General features: G+C 47.2%; 1 protein-coding gene across 2 annotated transcripts in view; it reads left to right on the forward strand.

The window, feature by feature from the left end:
* Positions 1 to 26,201, forward strand: part of PPIP5K2 (diphosphoinositol pentakisphosphate kinase 2) — a 1,583,220-nt gene that overhangs the window by 192,259 nt on the left and 1,364,760 nt on the right. The gene's annotated exons all lie outside the window — the stretch shown is intronic.

A 26,201-nucleotide genomic window follows, 5' to 3' on the forward strand; every position in this document is an offset into this window, starting at 1 on the left:
GTGGAATTCGCATATAAGTGCCATGCTCAAACGAACGCGCAGCGGACGCGTGCAGCGGACGCGTGCAGCGGACGCGTGCAGCGGACGTGCCGATGGCGTGCCGAAGGCACGCCAAAGGCAAGCTTGTCTGGGCCGTCCGTGATCGGAACGCGACTAGCGCTAGCCACGCTGCCCAAGCCAACACTGTAGCTAGAATTGCTTGGAGTGGAGTCATTCGCCGTTTCCCGAGTGGGGTGCTTGAACCCATCGTGTATAGACTTCTCTACATGGGAGGGGAGGATGGAGTACCTGGGACCACAATGTGATGCTTGTACTTTTGGCTTGGAGAAGCGACCAGGGAAGGTTGGCAGGAGTTTGGCTGGTGCTCGGTCATTGCCATCTACAGCATACCCACGGATACCCTGCTTGGAGATGCAGCCTTGCTTAATTAACTGCAGATCCCTGCCAAAACATGCAGATGACATGTGGCTTAATCTAGAAGCGAACTCTTGGGATATCATGTTTTTAACTGAAACCTGGCTAAAAGAGCTCTAATTCCGATATAGGCCTGGCTATCCCGGAGGGCTACAGGATGGCAGCAGCCAACCGGGCGGATAGTAGACGGGGGTGGATTGGCAGTGATTCTTATGAAAGATTGGGAGATCTCGTCAAGAAAAATTAATTTTGTAGGATCCATAGAGGCGATGGATGTCCTTTTGCATTAGAGTGTCTCCTACCTCTTCTCATGCAGGACTATTGGTCTATCGACCTCCAGACTCCCTGTCCTCTCATTGGCAGGAGTTGTTTGATATTGCTGACTTATCCCTAAAATACTCCAACTTTCTAGTTCTTGGTGACTTCAATGTCCATATGGACAATGATAATTACCCCTCGGCCCTACAACTGGCCGATACTCTCTCAGGGCTAAACATGATACAAAGGGTGTCTGCACCTACCCACGCAGCCGACCACACACTGGACTTAATTTTTTCCAACGATCATACCCTTAAGGTGATAGATCCTCTACCACTGACCTGGACGGATCATCGACTGGTTCCCTTCACTCTAACTGGCCTGGTTGGTACCACCCAGCCCAGTTTAGAGTTTGAAGATAGAAGAAATTGGAGGCAGGTTCTACCCCTTACTCACAGGAGACCCCAATCATGATGTGTTGGCCTTCGACAACTGGATTATCTTAGTTCTTGATAAAGTAGCCCCCATGAAAACCTTGAAAGTGGCCAGAAATAAACCAACAGCCCCTTGGTTTTCGCCGGAACTCCACCAGGAGAAAAGCCTATGCAAACTACTCGAGCGATCATATCGAAAAAAGTATGACTCCAGAGGCCAAGTGCACATATAGAACAGCATTAAAAAGATTCCACAAACTAAAACGCAACACCCTGAAGGAATATTTCGCGCATCAAATAAAAGCTTCTGATAACTCTTCAAGAGAAGTTTTTAAGATTGTGAAGGGTTTTTTGAAGCCACAAGCCTTAAAAAGCACGATTGCCCCTTCAGCCAGTTTATGTGAAGATCTAGATAGTTTTTTTCAGACTAAAATTCAAACTATCTATGCCTCTTTCCCCAAGACAATTCCATCTAGGCCATCAGTTAAGACCTTGCCTACGAATCAGCATGTGGAATGCTGGTCTGATTTTCGCCCTTTTAGTCTAGATATCTCTATGCTGGAGCTGTGCAAAGTTGCGTCCGGCTCCCCAGCCGACCCTTGCCCACCTAAGTTATATAAAATGTTACCCTCTTGGCTGAACCCCTTACTCAACTTCATTTGGAACTCCTCTTTGAAAACAGGCACTTACCCAACTAAGTGGAAAACAGCTTTTGTCCAACCAATCCTGGAGAAAGAAGATGCAGACCCGGCAGACTTAAAGAATTTTAGGCCGATTTTTGCTTCTCTCGGTGCCAGCTAAGGTACTTGAGAAGGAAGTCCAAATACAACTGGCCGAATTCTTAGAGTCTCACAAACTTCTTCATGATTCTCAGTCGGGTTTCAGGTCGGGCTATAGCACCGAGACGGCTCTGCTGGAAGTGGCGGAAACTATAAGGGAAACTGTGGATCAAGGTAACTGTGCGATGCTAGTGCTGCTGGATTTATCCGCAGCATTTGATACAGTGTCGCACCAGATCCTCCTAGAAAGACTAGCATCTCTGGGAGTGACGGGAACTACCTTAAGCTGGTTCCGCTCCTTTTTGGAGGAACGGTCCCAGAAAGTGTTCCTACGCCCGTATGTGTCCTCTTCCAGCCCCTTGGTATGTGGAGTTCCTTGAGCCCTTCTCTTTTCAATGTTTATCTTGCCTCTTTAGCCCCAATAATTGAACAACTGGGGGTAAAGGTCATCTTCTACGCTGATGATACTCCGCTTGTGTTCTCCTTTAGGGAGCACTCAGAGGCGGCATTCACCAACTTCAAGCGGTGTCTGCTGAAAGTGACAACTTGGATGACTGATAACTGCATGAAGTTAAACGCAGAAAAAACGGAGTACATTTTTTATATCCATCATCTCCCCCAGGTCAGAACTCTGGTGGCCCTCAGAACTGAATCCCCCTCCCCTGCCTGCAACCTCAGCTAGGAATCTGGGATTTAAGTTTGATTCTAACCTATCAGGCAATTTGCCAGGTTTCTTCCACATGTTTCTGGAAGTTGAAAGCCTTGAGAAGATTTTTAATCTAATGCCGATGGACTGTAGAAAGTCAGTGGTCCATGCATTAGTCATTTCACAGCTGGACTATGCAAACAGTCTATATCTGGGTATGCCAGACTATCTAATTAGAAAATTGCCGACTATACAAAATGCGGCAGCAAGGCTCATTAGGAACGTGCCATATCGCCACCACATCTCCCCCCACCTCTGGAGCCTACACTGGCTGCCGGTTAAGAGACGCATAGAGTTCAAGGCGTTGACCCTGGCCTACAGAGCAACTAGAGGTTCTGGTCCACTATACCTCAAGCAAAGATTCCGGAAATACCATCAAACTAGGGCGCTGCGGTCAAATCATCAGGAGCTACTGGTAACTCTGCACTTTAGGAAAGCTAGGATGGGTGACCAGGCCTTTTCGGTAAGAACAACCGTGTTATGGAATTCTATGCCCGAACATCTACGGAAGTCCAAATCGGAACGCACTTTCAGGAAAGCCCTGAAAACGTGGTGGTTTAACCTGACTTAAGCATTATTATTTTCCTGGCTACATCATTGCTCGTGCTGCTAGTGCCGGGAAACCTCCGTTGGAGGTAGCCACGCTCTCTACAAATAGTACTAATAAATAATACCATCGGTCTAGCTGCATCTAAGAGATCCATCTCTCGATAGATTGTCTCTTGTATAGCTTTATCCTACCAGTTAGCTAACAAGACCTTACAAGGCAGACCTAAAGCGCACTCTACCAAAGGAAGGCTTCTACCACAGCTCTCCTTCGCAATGTTCCAATGTCTGAAATCTCTAAGGCAGCCACATGGCGATCGGTGCATACCTTCACACGCCATTACTGTCTAGATTCTGATGCACAGGCCGATGCCCAGGTAGGGCAGGCCTCTTTGAGGAATGTGTTTGCATGATTGCAATTTGAATGTAATGATTTTTTCATATTCTGTATACTCTGTTGCTCGTCCGCAAGATAATTTGTACGGGCTTGCTACTCTATTCATAGATTATGACTATTGATAAGTATCCCCTGGATGAGAAGGATTAGTTAGTTACCTGTAATCCTAGTTCTCATCCAGGGGTATACTCCTCATAGTCATAGGCGACCCTCCCTCCTCCCCGGACGAGCATTATTGGAGTTGTTCTATATTAATTGCATCCTCTACTCGGGTGTCTATATATAATACACCGTCAAAAAGAACTGACCGAACTGTCACCTGTGGTGCATGATGGGAGCAGAGCGTCTCCTGCAGGTCTTAAAGGCAAGGTACCCTAACCCTTGGAAGCCTTAAAGGCAAGGTGTCAGTTTTTTTGTCTTTGTTTCATTATTGCTCTGCAATGCAGCCTACAGGCGAATGCATGCAGTTACAAGTTTTCCATGTAGCAATAAAGCATTGGTATATGACAATTATTCAGTGCATGTCCTCTTTTCCTTATGGGTTAGGAGGGTATATGTTTTACAATGCAAACCTATGTAATTTTGGCCATGTTGGAAACATTTTAGGCTGCATGTATAACACACATCAACACCACATCAACACACCACCAACACACCACCAACACACCACCCACACACACCCCCCCCAAAAACGTGGCCAGGGATTATTCATAGATTATGAGTATGATGAGTATACCCCTGGATGAGAACTGGGATTACAGGTAAATCACTAATCCTTCTCAACGTTTGGGAGCAGCTGCTGCAGGAAAGGGGATAAGGGCAAGGCAACATTTCCGGTCCTGATAAACCTTTAGCAGGCCTTTGATGCTACTTAACACAGCATATTAGCAGAAAAATCTTGATTCTGTATTGGAGCTAAACACATTTTCAACAATGGTTACATTCCTTCTAGACAGTCTCTCGGGTTAAGTGTGGAGATGAGTTGTTCCCTGCTTTGAAGACGTGATCCAAAGTTTTACAAAGACCAAAGTACATTGAAAGTGTGGTAACGGTGATCCTGTTTACAATGAGGTATGAGGTAGGTGAGACACATAGCCAAAAAGAACAAAATATTCTAGAAGGTCCATGTCTGACAAAAAGGACTGAATATTTAATGCGTTAGTGACTATTTAATGCTTTAGTTTAAAAAATGTAATGCACAAAGTACAAGATATACTGACACAGTTAAAAAATGTATTGCACAAATATAACTACACTAAATAAAGTGATGGGTGGAATACTTTAATATCAGCCACTGATAATTACTCGGGCCACATCTGAATTCATTGTTATTTTGCACACCATGCCACCTCATCAGCCAGGTATAGCTTGGTTCCGGTGACAGTTTGCATGGGACCCACGTTTGGGCATACCTGTCCCACTTAGGGCAACACACTAAAGCATACAAAAACTTTATAGATGGAAAGCTTGGTCCTGCATTGCTTGTTTTCCATTTCAGGGAGGACCTGGCCTGGCTATTCGATTTGGGCTGTTCCCATTGGAGCAGGCGCAAGACTGATTTGCATATGGCTGGGTCCAAACTGAAATGGCATAGTGTGCAAAATAACGAGGGACTGGGATGCGGCCCGAGTAATTACCGGTTGCTGAGATTTATTCAAGTATTCCGTCAGACACGTTTTTGTTTACAATAGAAGATAGGCTGCACAACATATGTTGCAAAATGTGCAAAAAATTTCAGTGCTTCCAGTGTTTTCAGCTTTTACCAATCTGAGATCAGGCTGTATCTAGTGCAAAGCTTTTTTTTAATAGGTTTCCATTCACGTTTCCAAATTGGTAACATCTTTACATTACCCCTCAGCAACAGTAACTGTTTGTCACCATGAAAATTCAAACAATTATGTCAATAAAAGTCTACATTGGTTCTCAAGTAGCCTTTAGATTTGCTGATTCACCAATTGCACACATACATTTCTTTCATTCAGGTAGAAGGCACTCCAGGGATAAGGATTGTTAGGTCTTGCCTGACGTTAGCAGCGCACATGCACTGCTCTCACCATGCAAGGGCCTTTTGGAATCAATACGGATTCCAGATGTGCACGCGGACGGACAGAAGATGTGTACGCGGGGACTGGATGCTTTACTCGCTGCGAGAGACGGACGCACTATTGTTTCCACACTGGCGACAGCTTGTCTTCTCTTCGCTCCTCCTCTCCTTCTTTCTCAGGTCGCTGCCAGCCTGCTGTTTTTTTTTTGTTGCTGCCTCTCGTTTTTTCTTGCCTTCTGCCTCCTATTTCTCCTCTTTTCTGTCATCGTCGTCTTTCTTTCTGTCTCCCTATCCCCCTTTCTCTCATAGTTTTCTTTCTAGTTTACAGCGTCTCCTTTCAGTCTCATTGTCCTCTCCCTCCCTTTTCTGTCTCCCTTCTCAACCTCTTTCCTCCCCCCCCCCTTAATTTCTGTAAATCTCCATATCTCTCTCCTCCTCACCTCCATCTCCTCTCGGTTTTATTCATCCTCCCTCTCTTACACAAACAGGCGCGCGCAGAAGTCCTACTCTGTTTTATTTTACACTTCTGACGAGTACTAATTTAGTTCACCCAAATACTTGTTTTTAACGCCACAAAGAGAAAAGGCGAACTTTGGGTCTGTTACTGCTCAGGCCGTTTCGTTCAGCATGGCCACGGGAGGGCCTTCCGAGTCAGTTTGCAGCAATAGTCTGTTTTGAGATTCATTGTTGAGCACTGACCCCCCCGTGGCCCTCTGCTGTGACAAATCCTGCAGCTGATGCGAGTTATTATCGCTTCTGGCCAAAGTAGGTGTGCACGTGCGATAATGCACACACAAGCCACCGGATATCCATCGCAGGAGTCGAGAAGTACACAGAAGCAAGAATACTCGCAAGAGGAGCTTTGTGACATACAGGGGGGAACTGTTCACACTCCTTATGTTTTCTTTTTAGCTTTATCTCCCAAATTATCAAATTATCCACCTCCATCATCCCTATTAGGGACTCTGGGCGGGGGGGAAGATGGGGGTGGAGGGTGATGCAATCCTTTCCCTTTCTGACGAAAAGCGTCCCTTGTAGCTTGTACCGTATCTTGCCACCCCTAGAATCGTGCAACGTAACTAGGGTGCATTCTGTTATTCATGTGCATGCAGACTAGTCGTAGCTGAGCAGCACCTAATGGAGCTCTTCAACCGTACAATGTACTGAATATGGGGGTCTGAGGGGCAGTGACATGCAAGCATGGCAAATATATAGCGTGTTTTCTGAGTTGTCCCGAGATGCGGTTCACAATGGCTGTGGTAGTGTTTTTTTTCTTTGTTTTTTTTTTTTTTTGCATTCCTGTATATCGCTAACTGGACCCAAAGATATTGGAGCCTTTACATGAGCACCAGTGCATTACACAAGGACACATACATTTTTTTTGTAGGGATGGGAGATCAATTGATTTGCCCAGAATCACAGGATGTTAAGCCAATGCGAAGCTCGGAACCAGAGACAGATTTCCTGCAAAAGCACGCGAGCGTAAGGGGCTGTGCAGTGCTAGCCAGTAAGATTGTATGTTTGCATGCTTTATTTCCCTGGTATGTGGACCCGTAATTAACATGCACTAGTTTTGCTCTTACATTGTGTTTTGGGCAGAGCACCCCTCGACGACTGAACCCTATTTCAAAGAAGGACTTTCGATCCGTAATATCCCTTTAACGCACTCTCTCAACCACAAGGCGTGCCGACCCGCTCGAGGGCTGCTATCATGCGACAACCCTCGCTTCAGCCAATCACGTGGCTGCCTAGACAGCCACGCGAGAGGATTCGTGAGCTGGAGGACGGCGCGTGGGACACCTGCGCAAACGGTTTGCGCTTGAGACGAAATTCGAGAAGCGGGAACAACATTTCTGCAGAAGCATTCAAGAAGTATGCGAGTTTGTGCAGCAATGTAACGAATATTCGGTGCTCATTCCTAAATTTCACATCTGCTGTGATGCGCTCGTCTGCGATACTCTTTAGCAAAGCATAAAGTGTAAACATCGTGTTCAGGTATTTAATGTGGTAACTACCTTTCAAGACTAAGCACGCACAGCCTTGACATCCACACACCAGCCACCGCTATATTCTGTGATTTAAACATCATTGCAACCAATAGATTATTTTATTAAGTGCTAAGCCACCACAGTCACCTTTCACATGTTGGAGTCTGTCTAAGCCACGTGTTAGCATTTGGGAAAGGAAAATGGTGAGATTTAAACAACAAGCATTGAAAATGCAATAGGTCTCGCCTTTAAGTTAAAGCCATTTGCTTTGCTATACAATACTATTAGCAAAGCAAATGGCTTTAACTTAATCAAAGGCGCGACCTATTGCATTTTCAATGCTTGTTTTTCTTTAGCAAAGCTTGTTTCTACTTTAGCAATTGTCATTTATTTTGCTTCATACTACAGTACACCCTTTACTTCCCTTTCAGCCTGAAGTCACTCAGGGTCTGCATTAACCGTTCAGTAGCAGTCATTATTTTAAACAAAGAAAAAGTATGGGATATATTTTGGTCAAATGAAGAAAGCATGGGACCAGTGTTCCTAAATTGATCCTTTCCACTTCTGCCTTTAGAGTTCTGCAAGACTTGCTACTTTCTCCAGCCTTGATAGTATATGTGCAAAATATATACATGACCATTTGGAATTAAGGGGCATGGATTTTTATTTGTATGCAGATGATGCACAAATCATAGTCAACCTTTGCAATGACTTTGAATAGGATACTAATTTCTTAATTGGCATTACCCAGATCCATACTGTTGTATGGCTGAATAATTGACTGGCTTCAAACAAATATAAAACCTAACGGCTTATGGTTGGAGCTTGATAGCTATTAAGTAAGCTTAAGCCAAGAAGTATAATACTGGGGGGCACTTCAATAAACATCTCTCAGAAAGCTAAAATACCTGTGTATTATTTTACTAGCTTAACCTAGAAAAACACACAAACTGCCTCATCAAGAATTGCGGCTTTTAATTTGGTATTTATTTTGCAGAAAAGGAACATAGAGATGCTATTGCGAGGGTCATATTTAGCTCCCATTTAGACTGTTGCAACTCATTGTTTCTTGGGGTACTAAATGATAATTGACAGACTGCAGCAGATCCAAAGTCATGAGTCAAGAGCTGTGGTTGGTGCTCCGCACTACACATTTGGGTCCCATATGTTTTGTATTCCTTTACTTCTTTTAGTGAAGGATTTCTGAATATTCTGTTGGTTTATAGAATGTCCCGTACATCAATACCCGTTTCAATTTGTTTGATCTTTATTTAGTTATGGACTGTAAAGCAATGTGTGTTACTCTTTCACCTTATCAAAGCAGCATGGTGGTACACTTATAAAGGATGCAAAAAATTCACTTGGGTAGTCTGAGATGGGGCTGGCCAGGGCTTTACTGTGTTGCTGTAACGTAGGACTGTCTGGTATTGTAAGATGCCCTCAACATCTTGGAGATTTATTGACAAAGGCTCAACAAATGCACTCACTGTGGTTATGTTTTAGCCAGACGTGTAGATAGTCGGTGGTTATAGGCATTTGAGTTTGAGGGTTTGGGACTTGACTTAGAACAGGGGCCTTAAATATAGGCTGCAGAGTCCATTGGTTGTGGCAAAAAAGGTGTGCTTTGTTGGCTGTGTGAAATTTTAGCAAGTCTGTTCCAAACTGAACTACATTCATGAGGTTTGAGCATTGGCTATACTTCTATCTGCTTAGAGTAATGGGGACTCAATTCAAAGGCAGGCCAGCCTGCAGCTGTGGGTCTGCTTGTTCGGCATTGTGAATATGAAGCGGTAGCTCTTTATGCGCGCTTAAGCTAACAAAGGTATTGAATTTGATTTTGCACAGACCGGAGCGCCTGGTAAAGGGCTCCCCGTTTTCTCTTTCTGCTGCTCTGTTTGTAAATCAAAAACTGTATTCACTTTGCATTACTCTACACTTGTAATGAGCGCCTGGTAAAGGGCTCCGACGTTTTAAAGTATTTCCTTTGCTATTTGCACATTTGGGTTTACCCACGCCTGATTCAACACTTACCCGGTATTCTCCCCGGTCCAGCACGGATGGTTCCGATTGTCTGGACGGAGACGCCCAAATCCGGAAGTGAATCGTGATCGCTTCCCCTCGATCTCCTCAGAGGGTTAGCGCTCTAGCATTTCACCCTACATAAACTCATGCCTAGTCAGATGCGCAGCGGACGCTCAGCGTACGCGCTGCCGGCGCGCCAAAGGCAAGCCCGTCTGCGCCCGTCCGCGCCAGGACGAGGCCAGGAGCAGGAATCCCAGCCGATCCTGCCCACCCGCCGCCCAAACAAATGAGGGGTTCTTTCACTTACACCAGCACAGAACTGCATATGATCAGAAACTCCCATATCAACAGAAAGATGCCCACTAATATATGCCCCATCCCCAAGGAAGTGATGGGTCCATTCTCTTGCAGGAAATGTACTTACCAAACTGCCACAACCCCCCCCCGGAGAGCTAACACGAAATCCAATCAACACCCAGACGCTGCTTCTTACCACACATTAACCGGCATGGACAGAAATTGCTTCCTGGCCAATTTAAGATCCCTCCCTAAACATGCGGCCAATATATGGGACCTGCTGTCCTCCAACAGTCCCGAGATTGATTTCTTAACAGAGACGTGGACTAAACCCCACTCCAATCCAGACATAGCAGTCGCCCTCCCTGAGGACTATCTTATATTAAAATTAGATAGACCACACAGGATGGGGGGAGGAATAGCTATAATCCATAAAAACTCTACCAATATTTCCATATTAGATCAAATAAGTAACGATCAGTTAGAGGTAATGATCTTCAATATGAAGATACACCATAACATCCACTGGAAAGGAGCCTTCGTATATCGACCACCTGGACCACTAGCCAATACCACCACACAGCTCATTGAACTTATATCCCCACATGTAATTTCCTCTAGAAATGTTCTTCTCCTTGGAGACTTCAATGTGCATAGTGAAATCATAGGCAACGCAGAATCTACATCCCTTCTGTCTGAACTGGCCGCACTCAACCTGACAGTAATAAATAAAGACCCGACACACCAGGCAGGGCACACATTAGACATCATCTTAACCAACTCACCCGACTTATCCTTCATAGCTTCTACCCCCCTGACATGGTCTGACCATTCTTTGGTCGAATTTAGAATCAACAGCCACAATACTCTCCCGGCTCCCAAATGCTACCGCAATAAAATCTACAGAAAATGGAATTTGATCACTTCCACTCTCTTTGAAGGTGCCTTCAGCCCACCCCATCACGCAGTAGCAGACAAAGTTGAGAAACGCCTAGCCACCTTTAACGCTAATCTGCTAGCCACTTTAGATAGCTTAGCACCCATGAAACAATGTCGCCCCTTCAGCAAACGGTATCAGGCCCCATGGTTTTAGAGCCGGCTGCCTCTTTCATACACATGCTTTGGGAGTATCCGACACTTCACAGTTATTGGAGTGCGATACACACCGCCCTTCGAACAGTCACGGGGTTGCAAAACCTATACACATGGGAGGCCAGCGCCTTGGGCATTCATGGGCGGCACAAGAATAAGAAGGTGGAGAGGCGTTTTGCTTTCCTGGGGCTTATCCTGGCCAAACGATGCATTACCATGCACTGGAAGACACCAGTGGGACCTCCCTTGGCGGCATGGGTGGGGGCAGTTAAGAAGTGGGGGAAGGCGGAGGAAACGCTACTTAGAACGGAGGAAGCCCGGGGACATCGCAAACACCCGATCTCCCTGCCCTGGGCGATGCTAATGCACTCCTTCGCACAGGAAACATTACCGGCGGCGGGCCCGCAAACGGTTGGCTCTCCGGGGGCCTCCGCGACTCAGGTGCCCGCTCAGGGCGGCACGCAGGAGTCCCGGGCACCCGGCGGATCCTAAACTATGGACTGCAACTGTCCCCTCATTAAGCCCACGCACAGAAAAGGATCATTACGCCCGCCTCCAACCCCCCCCCCCCCCCACCCCCCCCGACCCTTCTCCGTGCCTGCGAAACCCTACCATTATGCTAGGCAATGGCACTGCTCTCCGACGCTAGACTCACACTGCTTATATTCCAAGGTATGGTGCACTCCCCAGTTTACATACCCCTAGTTCGTTAATAGTAACCAGGTGGCTGTACTTCCATGACCTATGTGATATCCACACAGGGGATATAGATATAATTAGTATTCCCCGTATGGTGCGGCGTCCACAGTGCACACTAGTGGGCTGGGCCCAGGCTCAGGCTTGGGTAGCCTGTTTATAGCTCAGAGATAATGTGGGGACCATAACACCCTAGGCCTGCGAGGTCTGCTGACCGCAAGAGCAGCGTCTGTATATTTCTGTTCCTGGGCTCATACTTACTGCATTTCCAGATGTGAAAATTTATGCAATGCAATGTTTTTATTACAAATGCCAATAAAAATAGTTTAAAAAAAAACAAACAATCAGGCCCCATGGTACTGGAGTCCCTTACGACTAGAAAACGATCCTGCAGAAGATTGGAGCACCTCTGGCGGCGCTCCCAACAACCCTCAGATAGAGCTAATTACAAAGTAGCTTTGAACCACTACCACCGCAATCTAAAAAACGCGAGGAAATTCCACATTGCAGTCTCCCTCGAACAAGCTGGGAACTCTCAAAAGTGCCTCTATCAGATCCTAAAAACCTTCACCAACCCCCTGGCCTGTGACACGGCACCTGTGCCATCCCAAACACTATGCGATAATATCGCCAACCATCTCACACAGAAAATAGATCTAATCTATAACAAAATCACGGCAACCACCAATCCCCAAACAAATCCAGGAATCAAACCCCCGTACGTCCCGCCTGCCACTGACTTTCTAGATAACTTCCCTCCTCTGACCATAGAAAACACTGAAGCTCTCCTAGAAAGCATTAAATCTGGGTCCCCACTTGACCGGATTCCGGCTAAACTTTCTGCCATCCTGTCCAAACAACTTGCTGCCCCCATCTGCAATATTCTCAATAGCTCACTGAAGGAAGGAGCTCTCCCGCCCGAATGGAAAACTGCACAAATTCTCCCGATTAAAAAAAAATCTCAGAATCTCATCAGAAGACGTCACTAATTACCGCCCCATCTCGCGTCTCCCCCTTCACACTAAAATCTTAGAAAAACACATTAACACTCACCTCTCCAAATACATTGAATCCACCAATAGCCTGGATCCCTCACAATCTGGATTCCGCCCCAGATATAGCACTTTAGTAGCAGTGACGAACAACATTAGGATGCTGCTGGATAAGGGCCAGGCGGTACTTCTTGTACTGCTTGACCTTTCCGCAGCATTCGACACCATATCCCATCAGATCCTTATCAGAAGACTAGGCGAGATAGGCATTACAGGGAATGCACTAAAATGGCTAACCAACTTCCTATCAGATAGAACCCAGACAGTCAATCTAGGCCCCTACCACTCCAGCACCACCAAAGTCACCAAAGGAGTGCCCCAGGGATCCTGTCTAAGCCCCACCCTGTTTAATGTTTACGTGGCTCCCCTGGTGAGACTACTGAGAAATCTGGGCTTCACCCCATATACGTCGATGACACTCGGTTACTCCTTCCTCTCGACAAATCTGGCTTTAAAACACAAGAACTCTTCTGTGACTGAATGAAATCCATAGGGGAATGGATGAAAACGAACTTTCTTCAATTGAACGCCACAAAGTCCGAGATAATGCTATTTGGTGACACCATTATCAGGTGGACACCTAGATGGTGGCCAGAGGACCTGGGCCCCTCCCCTTGCCCCAAATCTGTGGTGAAAAACCTGGGGGTCCGACTGGACCAAAAACTCACCCTGAAAGATCACGTCTCGACCACCATAGGAGCCTGCTTTCACATCCTCAGCATGCTCAGAAGAGTTTTCCCTTTTCTTCCACTATCAACGAGGAAAACCCTCATCCAGGCTTTGATCTTAAGCCGACTAGATTACTGCAACGCGCTTTTGATCTCAGCCAATGAGAAAGACATCAACAGATTACAGGTCGTCCAGAACACCGCCGCCCGCTTGGTGACCAATGGTCCCCCTAGGACAGCCTCCCTCCCTGTTGAAGGAATTGCATTGGCTTCCCATACGTAAAAGGATTAATTTCAAAGTCTGCTGCATGGCATAGAAAGCAGTATACAGACTGGATCCCAGTTACCTTAATAACAAATTTGTTAACTATGTGACCCCTAGACCCCTCAGATCAGGCGAGAAAGCCCTGTTATCAGTTCCATGCTTTAAAAAGTCTTGCCAAGGTGGCAAAGCTTTCTATCACCCTGGCCCACGCCTCTGGAACGATCTCCTCATACGCCTGCGTCAATGCACAGACTACCTTACCTTCAGGAGACTGTTGAAGACTTCACTCTACTAATTCGATCTCCCTCTTTCGCTTATGTGGTCATAGCGCTGAGATACCCTTATGGGGTGATTCGTGCGCTTTACAAGTGAAATAAATAAATAAATGAATATGTAGTAAATAGACGAACTGTGATCTTTCCCTGGTTGACGAGCAGTGACTAGCTTTCAGAGCAGGTGTAAAGTCTTCTTAATTTTGCAAGCTGAATATGAATGCAGATAGAGTAGAATACCCACAGCTATCTAGATCTACAAAGGCCGACACATAGAACCCACGACTCATAGTTTCTTAATTGGTAATGTAGGTTGTTTTGTGTGAGGCTAGAGAGACTGAAAGTAATAGGGCAGTAGTGGTATCATGTACAAACATGACATACTTAGATTTGTCAGATGGCTCCATGTGTACCATTCACTAAATTAAATGTTTCTCTTCCTACGATTCACTATAAGGATTTGTCTATTCGTTACTGCTGACTGCTTCTTTAGTGCTGTAAATATGTTTTTATGTCCAGAAGTTGGAGTTTTTTTGCGGTTTACAAAATAATATAAAATAACATACAGACTATAAACCAAACAAATGCCAGTGTTCTTTTGGTACTGAGATGTGATTGCCAAATGTATAATTAATTTCTGCTCATGAAGAGCATGTTATTTTAGGTCTGTTAGGGGTTTTCTGACTTTTCCCTGAGTGCTGAAACTTTTTCTTGAGTTATTGTTTTTAAAGACCGCAATAAATTAGACCGCTTAGTTGCCCTTGGTGGGATGACAGCTCAGCAGGGTTGTGATGCCTGGAGTGTCTGATATGTTTACCTTTTTTCACAATGGCCACTTTCTTTTTTACTCACTTTCTAATTATTGTATATAAAAATAGCAGAACATGCGTGTAGCAGTGACAACAACTGCACCCAGATATAACATGTAGTCCTGTTGGGATAACAGAGCAGCGAAATACATATCTGTAACTGAAAGGAAATAGTAATGTTACAACTTCTGATATGGTTAGGATACATTGCCTGAGGGCACTTTATGTAACAGCACATCAATCAAAGATATTTTACAAGACCCTAAGAAACAAAAACAAGCATAGCAATTATAGGTCAGGGTCTGCCGAAGAAGGGATACGCGCAAGGGTGGCCTCATCTCGTAGCGGAAGAGAGTGTGGTGTTCACGTTAACATAATAGTGTCTGTTATATTAAGACAAGGTACTAAGAGTAGTGTCACTCTGGGCGCTGGAGCGTTCTAAGCTTTGTGGGGTTATAGGAAGGGAATTCTATACGGGTAAGATAGTGGATCAAGGGCCTCTAAAAATGTTTGAATTTTGTCTCTGTCTTAGTTAAGTTGTAAGACAGCCATTCCATCGCTAAGGTGTGTCACATACATGTAAACCATTGCGCTGTCGAGGGAGGGGTCACCTGTTTCCACGCAAGTTCTATGAGTTGTCGGGCTGCTAGAAGCAAATAGCTAATAAGCTTCCAGTTCATATGGGTCATCGTTGCTAAGGCCAGAGATCGAATACCTAGGATATCCGTGAGCTAAGAGGGGGGGAGGGGGTAGCCTACAATTTCCTTAATATGGCCCAGTATCTCCTTCCAGTAGATGGTAATTACTCTACAAGACCACTAAATATTGCAAAATCTCCTACAGCTTCTTGACAACACCAGCAAAGAGGGAAGGTACCCAGATAGATGGTGGAGAGCCGGGCTGGCGTATAATACCATTGGAACATCAATTTAGATGCAATTTTTCGAAGAGAGAGACTAGAGTAGGTTTTAGGTATGTCTCGCCTCAATGTCTCCCATTATTTGGGCTTTGTCTTCCTAGGTGGTGATGTGCCGTGTGGACTGGTAGGTATGGGTGCGTGCTGGTGTGGAGTGATGAAGCATATGGTAGGTGTTCGATATTAAGATTCCTGAGCCATCGTATTCCCAAGCTTTTCAAAGGGAGTGTTAGGTTGAATGGCCGCAGAGTAGACCGAGGGGTGCAACGCCCAATGCCTCATTTCACAATATTGAAGCCATGCTGTATCTGGGAGTTGATCATCCGCCTTACATTGATCAAAAGACTTCATGCTATCTCCCGTAAAGAGGTCTCGAGAGTGTCCGACAGTCCCCAGTGCTTCAACAGCGGAAGGAAAGGGTGAAAGCTCCGAAGGAAAGTCTGGGTTACGAGCGTTAGGTGTATTTGGAGAGGGAAAGGTAGTGAGTCCTTTCCTGAGTGCCACCTTGTCAAAGATATCAAGTACCGTCTTAGTAGGGGTGGCAATTTACGTGCTCCATGGCCAGGCATGTTTGGGAAGCCAAGCCAAGTCCCACAAGGGTCGACATGCTGCCGCTCGGTCTATGTGGAACCAATGCTTCTCGCACTCCCAGACTCCCCCATTTGAGACGTAACGCAGATGGGCCGTCTAGTAATAGTCGAGGAGGTTGGGGCATGCTAGGTCACCCTTGTCTCGTGGCTGAGGATGTAGGTTCTGTCTCCGATGTCTGAGGGGGAGGCAGCGCATCAGAGTGCGCAGAAGAAGCCCTATTCCAGATAGACATCACTGGATTGTCTTTTGCAGTTTTGCAGTGTGGCATGACGATGGGGTGTGCCAGGTCTGGTACGAGGTGAGCAGAGCTATCAGGTACCCCCTTCCGTTCCCACCACCGGGAGTGAAAGCAATATTTAGATTGTATTTATCAGCGCAGCCCAGTGCGAGTCCGGATAGGTGTTGAAAGCAGCCAGATGCGAAGGCTACGGCGGGGTGCTACCCAACAAAGATGGCAGACCATCAACGTTCAGAGTTCCGGTGGGCTAGGTCAGGAGAACTGAAAGGTGAGGTAGAGCCTCTTGTCGAATTTCTAATGTATCAGAATGCTTGCGGGCTGCGCCACTCCACCACCCGTTCACCAGACATTGAAAGGGTGTCTGTCAGCAGCTACAATTTCCCTCTCCTGGTAGGAGGCCAAGGAACTGACCGATTTGGGGAGAGTACAGGGCAGCTTCTGTAAACGGTCCACCAATCAACGCATGGATCACAGAAAGTTGGAGAGAAAGCGTCATATAGCTCCGAGCAAATTGGTAAATGAGGGCGCGAATGCCTGTTGCCAAAGCAGCTGAGCCAATAAAGTGGGAGTACAGGTGTAGCTGCCCAAAACAGTTCAAATAGAGTCCAAGGCCTCACAAGCGTGTGCCCAGTGGGAATAGTTTTTTTTTTTTTTTTAAACCTTTATTACAGAATGCAATAGATATACAAATATGGGCCTACAACCTTCAGGCCGGCCGCTAGCAAACAGTGGGATCATAAAACACAGTTATAAAACACAAGCGGCAAGTGGTAAAGGTCCCAGAAGTCGAAGGAAGCGTTTGCGGCCACACCGTCCAGACCCCCCAAATGGCGGTTCCATTTTTTAATGAAAAACTACAAACAAACCCACAAGGCAGCAAAAGTCTAAGCAGCATTATGTGCTCCCCTCGGGAGGACCCTACCGATCCACAGGAATGGGGGGGGGGGGGGGACGGGCCGGGACAGAAACAAAGTGGGCACGATGACACAGAATCAAGGTAACAAGCAGACTAGGGAGACTGGGCCGCTGCCAAGTCAGGCGTCAGTGGCGGGGTACAAATCCCGCCACAATAGGAGTTCCAGGGGCCCCACACTTTCACCCATTTCCCAGGCTTACCTCTCGCCACATACACTACCTTCTCCCGAAACATACACCAATCCATGTTGTCCTTCCATACCGAAACCGTTGGTGACCTCTGGGAGCCCCACAATTGTGCTATGTCACGCTTGGCCACCATATATCCCAGTGTCACCCACCACGTTTGCGGCACCGTGTAATCAGTCGGTTCCCACACATTCAACAGACATCTCCTAGCCTCGAGAAACAGCGTCACATGCGTGACCGCTTGCAACACCGCATGTACACCACGCCAGAATCGCGCCACCTCCGGGCATTCCCACAAAGTATGGAAGAAGGTCCCTAACAAACCACACCCACGCTTACACATCCCATCCACGGCATATCCCATACGCATCAGACCCGGCCCCGTAACGTAGACCCTGTGGAGTATTTTGAGCTGGACGAAACTAAGGCGGGCCGGTATGGCCACCTCTTTCGGGGAGGCCACCGCAGATACCCAGTCCTCGTCATCTAGCTCCAATCCATCGGCAACCCATGCCTCACGAAGGCCAGTCAGCAGTCCCGAGCGATCGTTGATGAGCTTTATATAAATCAATGAGATAGTGCCATCCGGTACATGCCCGTCTAGCACTCTATCTTCCAGAGGGGAGCACTCCGGGATGGACGCCACATCCGGGAATACAGAACACAGCGCGTGACGAACCTGTATATACCGGAAGTACTCCCTGTCCTGCAACTGGAATTCCGTCTGCAGCACATCAAACGTTTTAAATCCCCCCCTCGTCCAGAGATCGCCCACCCTGCTGATGCCAATCGTGTCCCACTTCTCAAAGCCTTTCGTAGTCCACAAGCAGCCCAATCGCTCAGATGCATACAATGGCGTCGCCCGGGTCAACCGATCCTTCCACCCCATCGCCAAGTTTGCCGCGTGCCACACCCGCACCGCGACCCGTGTAGGACCCGTCAAACGTGCGTCGAGCGATCTAGAGTAGAGCGTACGATTGTAGTCGCCACCCGGCAACAACAATTTGCCCATTTCAAAAGCCGGGTTAAGGGCGGGCCCATAAAGCCCGTGGTTTATCGCAGCCAGCTGGGAGGCCCAGTAATACCGTTTGATGTCTGGGAGGGCGACCCCCCGTCATACCACGGGAGAGTCAGCTTCGCGAGGGCGATACGCGGCCTCCCATCCCAAAACAGTTGGCGCTGCAGACCCTCCACCTCCCGAAAGTAGCGAGCCGGGACGACGTCCATCGTGTTTTGTAGAGCGTATAAGAAACGTGGCAACGACATCATCTTAAACAGCGCCGCACGGCCGAGTGGCGAGAGCGGCAAGCGCCTCCAACGCGCCACATCCTCCTTCAGGCGCTGGAGGGGGGGGGAGTAGGTTTATATCGGGCCGCAGAGTCCAGGGTAATAAAGATACCCAGATACTTAAATCCCTGCGGAGCAACCTGGATAGGACAACCCCGCGGAAGGATAGGAGCCTCCCCTGAGAGGACATATACACAGGATTTAGCCCAGTTGATGACTAGGCCGGAGTTGCGGCCAAATGAACACAATACATCCACTAACACAATCAACGATTCACGCGGGGAAGCAAGGTACAAAAGAATATCGTCCGCGTAAAGGGAGACGCGATCCTCATACTCAGGAGTCCATCGGAGACCACGAATCGAAGGGTGCCACCACAGCCACTCCGCCAGGGGCTCCAAGGCGAGCGCAAAGAGGAGCGGCGACAGCGGGCAGCCCTGCCGCGTGCCCCTGCCCAATTCAAAAGGCCAGTGGGAATAGTTGGCTTGGTCCGCCAGAGGCCTGCCCGCCGGCAATCCAGGAAGTTCCCGCAGACCCCGGGCAAGTTGCACCCACCACTTGTGGTAATTGTGTAGGGTGTGGAGCCGCCTGCATGCTCCGGTGAAGGCAGGAAGACTGAGGCCAGGACAATTCACTCACCGCAGTTGCAGCCCCGGGTAAGACAGTCGGCACGCTCCCAGAGATGTAGTCACACAGGTAGTTACAAGTCCCCCATCCCATTATTGACCGTGTGGCCAGAACAGATGCCAGTCAGCGAGAAAAGCACAAGTCCAGATGCCTCCCACACAGTAGAAGATTCGGGCAGCTCCTGGGGCCCCTCCTCACCTTTGGTTTCTCTCCAAAAATGGGGGCGCAGTTGGGCCGGATCACAGGTTGGAGGCGAGCGAGTGGGCCAGACCACACCCACATAGCAAAGGCCTCAAGGCAGGGTGTTCAATGTCTGAATGTTCGCCTGTGGGAGTTCCCACTGGTCATCGGAGAGTCTGACGTGTGTGCACCCTGTTGGGCGTCACTCCCAGACACCGCTGTCGGCTCCTATCACCTTGTATCCCCTCCGGTAAGCTCTGCTGCAATCATGCAGGGCGATGTGGGGTGTCTCTCCCGGGCTAAAGGAGCGATGAACCTCACCACAAACGTCTGGAAAGGCGGTCCTCCCTACTGGGCTCAGGTCCGAGATGTCCACACGGCCAAGCTCGCTGTAGCTGCGGCAGTAAAGGGCGAGGTGGAGGCCGATGCTTACCACCCATTATCAATGATCAATCTGGGCAACTACATTTTAGCTAAGTTGATCGCCTTGAGATTGCTCCCGACTGTGGTGTGCCATGATCAATCGAGATTTGTCCTGGGCAAGTCGACGTCCCACAATCTGCGTACTTTTTTTGCCCGCCTCCATACTAACAAGTGGAGCATGAAGGCTGCAGCGGTATTTTTAGAAGCCACAAAGGCGTTGGAGTCGCTTGAGTGGTCCTACTTGTTTGCCTTGCTATTGGGGCTTGGTGTAAGCCCCCGTTTCCTGCGCCTGATTGAGTTGCTGTATGCCCAAGAGACAGTCCCACCTGTGGGTTAGTTGGACGATTCACCTCCATTCCCAGTGACCAGGGAGACCTTACAAGGATGCCCCCCTGTTGATCAGAAAGTTCACTAAGTTTGGGGGCCTATATGGAGTCACGATCAGCTGGGCAAAATCTTCTATCTTTCCATTAATAGATGCAACTGAGGAATTCAACCCTGAGTGTCGGATTGAATAGGCAGGTGGACCCATAAAATGCCTCGTGATATGGCTTAGCAGGGATGTTAATGATCTCTGGAGTGATAATGTGGGAGTTTAATGATATGGCTGGAGGACCGAGTGGAATGCTGTCATGGACTTCCACTATCCCTGTCCGTGAGGCTGGCTATTGCTAGGATGCTGATCCTACCCAAATTTCTGTGTTTATTCCTGAATCTCCTGCTCCCTTTGACACTAAAATGTCTACACCAACTACGATTCCACCTGATATCACTGGCATTGGCTGGGGGGCAGCCGTGGATTGTCTGGAAGGTGATGAGTTTGCCTTTCGAGCAGGGCGTATTGGGGACCCTGGACATGGATCTCTATTATTACTGTGCCCAGGCACATTTCGCATGCTACTGGCTTTTCCCCGCGTAGTTCTTTGCCCATATGGCAACGGACCACAATCAGTCGGTGCCTTGCCGTCTACCAGTGGCGCTGTTTGGAACTCCCAGGTGATCACGTGGGCAGATTGATATGGTTGCTTGCATGGTATGGACCTGGAGGGAGCTCCGACAGAGAGCATAGTTGGAACACCTATTCGCTTAATTGGTGCCACTTATAGGACACCACTTGCTCACCTTTCACTTTGGATTGGGGCGCACGAACTAGGCTGTGCAACATGCAGCTGACCAGCAAGGGGTCCTTGTACCCTGATAATCACTTTGTGACACCACAGTCAAAACTGTTGGGGGCGCAGACCCCCTGCTGTGGATGCCCTTACATACCACCGATTAAGGGCAGCGATTCGGATGAACCAGGACTCCTTCCCCGATGCCCCACCAGTTTTTCACATCCTCGTCGCCTCATAGGCTAATTACGCAACTATATGCTGGTATGCAGGAGAGCACGTCAGTGTGCAATCTGGCTAGCTGCTGGGCATGGGACACTGAGCTGTCACCCCCCTCACTGATGACCAGTGGCGATACTGCTGCAACCAAGCATGTGCGTTTTCCCCTAACTACCGCCTGCGCTAATTTTTTGCACCTTGCATTGGACTGTGCGGATATTAGGAATTTCTGGGGCGCGATCTTTGCAACACTGGATATTATACGGGGGAACACAATTGAGCACTGGGTTGTGTTATTAATCTATGTGAAAGATGTGCTAGGGACGCAAAATAACTAGGATGCTTTTTCTCCACGACAAGCTGCAAGTGGTGATGAGGTGGAGCAGGCGCGCCTTGCCACGAGCCGCGGATTGGCTGCGGGATGCAGCATTTTGCCAAGAGCAACTCCACAACTACTGGGAATTGATGCTAGTGCGCGCTCGTCCCCAAGGATGTTGGGTCCTCATTACAAGACTACCTGCACACAAGGACAGAGCATGAGAGGGCCAGTGCCACGGAGAATGGGGAGGTTATGACGGAGAGAATTGCGGAGGCTGTGGGTTAAGGGCACCACTGCCACTGTGTGGAGGGTCTGTTTGCATACACTCCCTTAAATCAAGGTGTGCTGCGAAACGAAAGCAGCAATCATACCAATCTTCCTACTGCCTACTCTACTACCCTATTAGAACATTGGAATGTTGGGAGCTCCATTGAAAACAATGGAGCGCTCCGGGCTTATAATGGCTGGTATAAGCCCGGAGCTCCAACATTCCAATGTGTCCAGGCTTCAGGGAGCCTGAGGGGATTTGAATCCCCTCGCGCACCCTGAAGGCTTTGTTTTGTTAGAACATTCTGCCCTCTAGTGGCAGAATGTTCTAATAGCCTTATAGCCCTTCGTAGCAGGGCTATACCGGCTTTTAAAGTCCCTCTGCTTTGTTAAAGTCCCTCGCCTTCGGCTCGGGCCTTTAATGCTGCAGCGGGCCTTTAATAGCCGGTATACCCCGCTACAGTGGGCTATAAGGCTATAATATTGTTGCTGTGGTGTGTTTTCTTCTTCTTTAACCGTTTCAAGCCCGATTACATATTGATGCACAGTGCAACGAGAATAGGATGTATTATAGCCTTATAGCCCGCCGTAGCGGGCTATACCAACTATTAAAGGCCCGCTGCAGCGTTAAAGGCCCGAGCTGAAGGCGAGGGACTTTAACAAAGCAGAGGGACTTTAAAAGCCGGTATAGCCCTGCTACGAAGGGCTATTAGGCTATTAGAACATTCTGCCACTAGAGGGCAGAATGTTCTAACAAAACAAAGCCTTCAGGGAGCGCGAGGGGATTCAAATCCCCTCAGGCTCCCTGAAGCCTTGACACATTGGAATGTTGGAGCTCCGGGCTTATACCAGCCATTATAAGCCCGGAGCGCTCCATTGTTTTCAATGGAGCTCCCAACATTCCAATGTTCTAATGATGTTTATGACGAGATATCCTCTACAAACTCTTTATTGCAATCAATGAGTACTCTACATACTCTTTATTCCAATCTATTATTAGATAGTAATCTATCTAATAATAGATTGGAAGCTAGAAATGAGCTGAATATTTTATATCATTTTGCTGTGAGGCTGTCTGGATCGGCAGACTTGTTGTTTGGGGTAGATTTCATAGTGTACTGTGTAGTATTTTTTGTGTTGGCTGATTAAATACCATAAATGGAATAAAATGAAGAAAAAAAAAGGTTATGCAAAGAACTAGTTGATTTGCGTGTTCGATTATTTGGCTCAGCAGTCGTGAGTTGTCACCAGAGAATCTGCCCTTAAAGAATCTGGTTTGTGTCAGACGAATGCATTTAAGAAAAACTGTAACTTGTTTGCTAAAATGTTCGGGTTCAGTTTACCGTCTGTGTTTAGTAATGAGATTGGGAAATAGTTTGCCAGGTTCTTATGACCTTTTCTTTCTTTGGGGATGACGATCATTTCAGCTTCGGCCGTGGTAACTTCAACTGCTTTATTATTTTGAAACTGTCTTAAGACTAATAATAGATAGGAAGCTAGAAATGAGCTGAATATTTTATATCATTTTGCTGTGAGGCTGTCTGGATCGGCAGCAGGCCCGGTTCTAGAGAGTGGGACGGGTGGGCCAGGCCCACCCAAACATGAGGCTGGCCCACCCAAACTTGAACCTTGGCGCAGTGACATCAGCAAGGCCAACAGAAAATGGCCATTGCAATTTAAAACGTTCTCTGAACGTTATTTTCCTTCTTTCTTTAAGAGTTCCGTGATTGGGCCTGGGCTCGCACCCCCAATCACGCATCTGCATCTCCCATTAGAAATGTGGGCTGTGTCCCCGCCCATTCGTGCAGGGGCATGGCGAAGGTGACAAATCCTTTCCTTGGCACTGGATTTGTGTACATTCCTGCTGCCTGGATATTTCATTCTTTTCAGCGCTGGGGAAGAGGAGTTTGTTTATGCGGGTTCATTTTCCTGACCTTCCTGACCCCTTGAGCTGTTTATCAGAACGGGCAGTTACATAGTTCCTAAGGAGCAGGTAAGAGAATGTGTAGCTATTGAGTTTTTTTTGCATCTGTGAGTAAGACACATTGTGTGCCCTGTATATTTCATTTAAATCGTTTGTTTAAATCGTTTGTATCATTATGACTGGTTCTGCCAAGGATGCACGACAACTATTAAAATATCCAGATAACTCTGGGGATTAATGATCCTGCTTGAGAGCAATCTTTTGTCTGTTTGTAGTTTTTAAATGCAGATAAACTGTAGTTAACACGGATAGCTCAGTGGGTTACTGCCTTTGTCACAGAGATCCTTTGATTACTTGCAGTTAAGAAATTACAATCCTAACAGAGGACAGTGACCTATGGACTGTCATCAAAGACCTGCATTCAAACCAGAATGGTATAATTAGATTTTGTTTGTATTGCTAGTTAGTTCGAATTTTCCCAGTCTTTCATAATTCTAATGTTGCAATAAAGAGTTTGTTTGGGCAGTTATACATTCTAATCAGTAAAGCCAACCTCCCAACCATTGGGGTATGCTTTAAATCCCGTGTTTGTGCTTCTCCAGACCTAACCCTCTTAAAACATATCGCCCAGCAGTATGGATGACATGTAATTCCTACACCTGGTAATCCTCCTTAGTTTATGTGACATTCCCTATAGGCTAATTTACATACTTGTATGATTCATTGTCTCTGCATAATGTGTGCGTGATGTAAAGTACTGTGACACCCTACACTACGAGTAGCGCTATACAACAAATAAAATGCATACGAGAGAGGGGCTACGGAGAGATAATGGGCACTGGTGGAGGGTGACAATGAGGGAATCTGGGGAAAAGGTCATGGGGTGGAGCTACAGAGAGATGAGGGTCACTGGTGGGGGTTGTTTGTGAGGGAGTCTGAGGAGGTGGTCATGGGGAAGGGGCTATGGAGCGATGAGGGGCACTGGTGGAGGGTGGTAGGGAGGGAGTCTGAGGAGGAGGTCATGAGGGGAAGAGTCTACGGAGAGATGAAGGGCAGTGTTGGAGGATGGCAATGAGGGAATCCGAGGAGGAGGTCATGAGGGGGAGGTGCTTTGGAGCCATGAGGGGCACTGGTGTCAAGGCTTTCGTTTAGTAATAGGGACTTCCTTATTCTTTAACGCTTTATAATATGCTTAGCATTCAAGCACTTATGTTGAAGCCTGGTTTGCTGCAATTCAAGGGTTTGCAGTTAGGTCCAGACATTGCTCTTACTGCCTGGCCAGCTGGATTTCGAGGGTTTGCAGTTAGGTCCAAACCTTGGTCTTACTTCAAATAACTCTCCACATGCTCTGTGTACACACAGAAGCAATCCATTGTATCATGCTGCCTGTTTGCAAGTACATATGATGTAATCAGGGCTTGTAGACTACCTCCAGAAGCGACAAATTGGGCCTGCAGTGGCCCACCCAAATGCTCCCTTGGCCCACCCAAATAAAAATTCCTGGAGCCGGGCCTGATCGGCAGACTTGTTGTTTGGGGTAGATTTCATAGTCTCAACAATCTCCTCTAGGGGAGACACTTTCTAAACCAAGGTAATTCAACTGATCAATTACAGGGAGAGTTGATCATACCTTACTAGTACTGAAGATATCTGGTCATATCATCAGTGATCACCTCTCCCAATAATTGATTCTGCCGTAAATAATTTAAGGGAGTGATGGATGTAACGGAGCCCTGTGCTGGCCAGAAAACACTGTCTACAAGCATTGATATGCATAACACGGATATCCTAATAAATTGCATTCGTCTTTTTTTTTTTTTTTTAAACCAGTTTTTGTTTTTAGATAAATCATACTGACATTTATGGTAGCATATTTCAAATGAATACTATTGAACCATCCACGTTCCAGTATATATTTATCCCCAAAAACTTTCCACAGTCACAATGAGATATTTCAAACAATGTTCCAGACATCATACAAACAATTTGCTTCGCACTTTTAGTACACACACACATTAGGGTGGGACTGTAATTAAGTCAGTCCAATACTGTTGGAGAGTGCCCATACACAATAGCTGAGATTGGGCATCTGTTCACGGAGGGAGGTCAGACTTAGAAAAAGGGCTTTATGTGCATGCATTACAGTTGATGTACTACGCCAATGGGTGACCATGGAAAACAGCAAATACTGTGCTAGAATGTGAGCAAAGCAAACGCCGTTCATGAGGTACCATGTTTTGCATAGCACTCTCTCA

Source organism: Triturus cristatus, chromosome 2_1 (assembly GCF_964204655.1).
Source record: "Triturus cristatus chromosome 2_1, aTriCri1.1, whole genome shotgun sequence".
NCBI lineage: Eukaryota > Metazoa > Chordata > Amphibia > Caudata > Salamandridae > Triturus > Triturus cristatus.